Below are 5,857 nucleotides of genomic sequence, written 5' to 3' on the forward strand. Positions count from 1 at the left end.
CGTGTTAATATTGTATCCTAGGTCACACTGCGTGGTACAAGCACTGTTAAACTTATGACTGTTGTGCGTACAGAGAGGCTTGCCATGCTCAGGTTTCATCTCAGTGACATTCATAGGACAGGTTATTTCTAAAATACAGGAATTTCAGAAACTTAAGCATCAAAGTAGATGTCAAGGAAAAGTAACCAAATGAAAATCTAATTTACAGTTTACATGCGAATACTTTAGGTCACCAATGCTAAATATCTATGTTGGTAATAAATCTATTTCGATTGCAAAATAAAGGCAAAGAACGGTGTATTATGCCTATGGTTAATTCAATGAGGTATTATATCTTACATATGCACTGTTATTAAAGAAATGCATTTTCATTTTTGAAAGTACGTGATAGCATGAACTGTGACGCTTCACGCCAGCTTACTTCACGAAAAGTATACTGGTATGAAGCGTTGCTGTTCATACTCATATGTATTTAAAAAAAAAAATGGAATTAAGTCTTAAACTTATCTTGCACTTTCATTTATGTCGGAATATCCCCAGCACTATATTTATCAAGATTCATGCGCATGTTGATCACTTTCATAATGAAATATCTATTGTTTCAATTGGTAGAGATATATTAGTAAAACACTGGAAATGCAAATATGTTTCTCTGTCGCCAAAGCTTTTGTCATGATTAGAGATAAAACCGTCCAGTAAACATCGATGCCTAATAACCATTTCCCCACTACATGATCTACCTACTAATACGAGTTAAACGAAAATAGAAAGAAAGCCGAATATTTATTACCAATATGTACCTTGGCATGACGGAATTGAAGAGTCCATGTGTGCCTTGTTGTTGGTTGATAAACATTTTATTTTTCTCGTATTAGGTGTCATTTGGAATCCAGGGAAACAGCCAACTGTACATGATGTACCGAGTATTATTTCCGATTTGTCACAGTGAATGAAACCAAATACAGGCCATTGAGGGGGATCGCAGGTCAAAACTTCAATAGAGAATATCACAATTGATCTTATTTTTTCTTAAGCATACATCCAACTTTGTACTTTATTGATAGCCTATACAGCTATCTGCGATTTGTTAACATTTCCCTTTTCTAATGATACATTTGCATCAGCAAAGGTATTTGTAAACGTATCTACCTTTTACAGTAAAGCTGAAAAAACAGGATGTTAAAGCGCCATTCTTATCAGTTGCTTCATATATAATTGTGTGTTCCCCCCGTGAAAACGATGATCCTGGTGCATCACCTTGTCTAAGACTCACTCTGAAAAGTAGAAATTAATACTAATATTAAAACAGAGAAGGCAGCAACAAAAGATGTTCTGTCGAGATTGGACCTCTACTTTTCAGATCTGAGATAAATTTTGATAAAATACCCATAACTACTGAAAACCATTTATAAAGTTATCTAATTCCCAGGAAAACTTTATATGATTCGTAACTATACAATACCTATATATATGATGTATTGGAAAAGTGAAAGTTGAATTAATGCAAATATAGAGAAATAAACAATTTTCTGATTTTGCCAAGATCCTAGGATTTGAGAAGACAGGGAGGCATGTGAATTTGGACGCGCCCTCTGTTATAGGTTGCATGAATGACGTCATTTGAAATAATTTTATTCGGATATAAATGGATTATTTTCAGTCAATTTCATCTGAAATAAAACCCTCAAACTAATCAATCATCCGTACTATAAAAGGCATAACAGTAACATTCAATTCACAATCAGTCATCTAGAAAATATACTACAGTTACTCATTGATAACATCTTCATAGTTTTTAATTATCAGGTCTTCCAGAAATATGTTGGAATTGCCATGGACACGGATCATGTTCTTTTATTAGCTGACCTGTTTTGAGTGCAAGGTGAACATAACGAACAGTGATCAATCTCATAACTTCTATAAGCAACGAGTGTATTAAAAAGCTTCAACATGAGAAGAAAACATATCTTGTTGCGGACTCAAGTCGACATTTAGATATATCGACGACGTTTGATCTATTAACAGTAATAATTTCCATTCATGAAAAAAAGAAAACAAGCAGTGATCAATCCCATAACTCCTAAAATCAATGTGAAATAGATAAACATGGACTTCTGAACACATTAGAGGAGTGATCAGGTGCCTAGGAGGAGTAGCATCCCACGTCGACCGATCACACCCCAGCCGTGAGCCCTATATCCTGATCAGGTAAATGGAGCTATCCGCAGCCAAAACCAGTGCGCCAAGAACAGTCTAACAATCGGTATGAAAAACGTCAGACAGCATTTGACCCAATGATAGGTTGTATTGACAAACTAGATCGTGATAACGACCAGATAATTTACAAAATGCTGACTTTAATGGAAACTGTTGAGACCCCTGTACCACCAACTTCTTTGTCAGTAGCTTGCCTCGATTTGATTTATCCCAATGAACTTGAGTCATTCACAAATGGTGCGTACTTCGATATTTTATTGAAAATGATTATTATCGCCAAACTAACAACGCAATTTTATGATAAACAAGATGATTTCATCTTTTCTATCGTCAACTTCCCATATTTATGTAGCAATGTCGCATCATTACCTGCATATGATGTTTATATCTCTCAACTGATTCGATATATAGACTTTGTTCTGCGTATGATCAGTTTTTAACTCGAGACAGGCTACTGAGAAATAAATTGATGTTACAGGGCTTTCAACAGTCTCGATTAAAGTTAGCATTTCGCAAATTCTATGGTTGTTATAATGACCTAGTTTGCCAATACAACCTATCATTGGGTCAGATGCTGTCTGAAGTGTTTCATACCGGTTGGTAGGGCGTTCTTGGCACATTGATTTTAGCTACGGAGTACTCCGCTTACATTATCAAGACATAGAGCTCACGGTGAGAGTGGCCATTCGACGGGATGTTTACTCTTCCTGGGCACCTGACCCCACCTTTGATGTATCCGGGGTCCGTGTTTGCTCAACTGTTTATTTTGTATTCCTTAAAGGAGTTGTGAGATTGGTCATTGTTCGTTATGTTCACCTTTCATGGAACAAACTTAGTTTGATATCGATATTTTTTGACACCCTGTGCGTTTTGTTGTTCTTTTAAGTTAAATAGAATGCCATAATGCACTTTACAGTAACTGCATACTATTCCCCGCGTTAAGATAACCCATTACATTAAGATATCATTTAGTGGCGCGTTAAAAAGCCTCTCATGAAATATGATTTCCCCATCGAAAGAGTAATACGGGCTCTCAGTTATTTTAAATGAATAATTCTGTGATTTTTCACTGAATGACAAAAAGGATGTTTGGTTCCAAATAAGAGATTCTTGAGTCCAAATTTCGCTGTGATTTTGTGCATGATATAAATATCTAATAATGCATTCGTAAAAGATTCATATATTTTGAATGTTATATTGTTTAAGAAAACCATCTTGATGAAAATTGAAAACGCTATTTGTTAATATTTTTTTTTTTAAAAATCTACAGATACAATCTTCAAAAAGCATGTCATTTAGAAAAGAAATATATCGAAGAAATATTATATATAAAGAAATTCAAACGAAATTACCAAATTCTACATAAAATCACTAGATTCAAACTGGAGAAAAAAGTACCGATCCCGATCAAAATTGGTAGAAATCACTAGATAATTATATTGTTACTACTTGTATGCATTGTTCATCAAGAAATTAGTGTCTTTTATAAAGTCGTTTGATTTGTAAACCATTTTACTTCAAGAGATTGTAGTTTTCTGATTACAATGTTCTCTATGACTACTTTTTTATAATTCGATCGTGCTTAGTTCAAGTTAGAAAATTCGTAATTGTTCCGAATTTTGACCACTCCATTAAATTTTTAAAAAAAAATATATTCCTCTGATATATAGACATGTTTTTGGAATATCTTATCGATAGATTTAAAATAAAATTACAAATAGCGTTTTCAATTTTCATAAATAATTTGTATTCAAAAAATTAGAATGTCTATCTGAGTCGTTTAGGCACGTTTTCTTAGATAGTCGTATTATGCATCAAATCACAGAGACATTTGGACTCTAGAGTATCTTATTTGTAAACAACGTACCTTTTTATCATTCCGGGATAAATCACTAAAAAATCGTATAAAATACTCGAGAGCTTGTATCACTTTTTCGATAGTGAAATCATACTTCATAAGAGGTGTTTTAACGAGCCATTAGATAACAATTTAGTGTCATGCGCTACCTTAAATGAATAGGCGGATTAAATGTCTAAAGTAATGTTTAAAGATGTTACGGTGTTTTGACAGCTAGCTGCCTGTACACGTCTGGTTAATTTCGGAATCGTTTTTGATACGTGTCTGTTCTGAATAAATTTATACATAGAAGTATATACTAACTACTCAAAGGTAGCATCGCAAACATAGTAGATATAGTCAACATAGCATCATGAAAGGATTCAGCCGGTAAATGTATAGTACTATTTGCACTCAATTGATTTGGATGGTTCTGGAAAGTTATGTTTACTTGTCATTAATACCCGTGACCGAAATTGTTCTAGATACATGCTATTGCTAGTAGAAAGATTACGTAATGGTTGCACCATGGTCTTTCAAGATTGTACTAGAAAATCCATTGTCTTTATATATACACTGAAATTCTTAGGATAAGAAAGCTCTAGTTAAATATTTTCCTATTTATCTGGAATTTTTACATTGGGAACTACGATTTTGGATTGTTTTTTGTTTGTGTAGATTATGTTCGGATTAATTTTTCAACTAGCGTAAGTTAATAAAACAAATAGCTATGTTAGTTTCTAAAATTTAATACTATATCCCCAATCACCCCTTCAATCACCCCTCCAATTACGTCATCAAGTGTAAAAGCAAATACCTTAAATTTCCATCTTCTGGATCTGTAGCACTTGGTGGTGCCCATCTATATCTCGCAGTATCTTTTCCTTCATCTGCGAATATTTCAACACCACTATCTGGGCAGAAATTAAAATTTGGTGGCTTGTTGGGTGGCGGCGGAGGGGTTTCTGAATTCAAATTGCAAAATAATGTTTCATGTATATTGTACTCTGACATCATTTAATTTTGTAAAATATTAGGAATCACTTTATTGTAAGTAAAAAGCCCCTTTACTAATTCCAGCTATACGTTGCCATCATTCAAGCAAGTTGATGGTACATGGGTTTAAACAGTTTCGATTGAACTCAGCATTTCGCACATTATATGGTCGTTATAAAGATCTAGTTCGTCAATACAATATATCATTAGGTCAAATGCTGTCTGACGTGTTTCATACCGATTATTAAGCCGTTCTTGGCACACCGATTTTGATTACAGACAACTCCGTTTACCTGATCAGGATATAGGGCTCCTGGCAGGTGTGACCGGTCGACAGGGGATGCTTACTCCTCCTAGGCACCTGATCCCACCTCTGGTTTGTCCAGGGGTACGTGTTTGCCCAACTATTTATTTTGTATTGTTTATAGGAGTTATGAGATTGATCACTATTCTTTATCTTCACCTTTCATTCAATGATTAGTATGAAAGGCGAACCAAGAAGGATATTAGCCAACATTGTCGATTTTGATTGCTTTTCTATTTGGTTTATTGGGCCACCAGGATTCCTGTTCTTGAGGACAACACATGGTTACAGAGGCGATCCGGGCATACGGTGTGGATACATGATCTTGCTTGACCGCCTGGGAGTTTCTAGTCGTCTATGGACTCAAATTGAAAATCAAATTGACGTAAATTGCAGAGTTCACATTTGTATAGAGTTTTAGGGAGAACAATTCTGTTGTTTAACCACATTACAGTACCTTGTATAAGATCGTTTTTGCATTTTGAAAGCAAAGCAAGCTTGTC

The sequence above is a fragment of the Ostrea edulis genome, unplaced genomic scaffold (assembly GCF_947568905.1).
Source record: "Ostrea edulis unplaced genomic scaffold, xbOstEdul1.1 scaffold_63, whole genome shotgun sequence".
Classification (NCBI taxonomy): domain Eukaryota; kingdom Metazoa; phylum Mollusca; class Bivalvia; order Ostreida; family Ostreidae; genus Ostrea; species Ostrea edulis.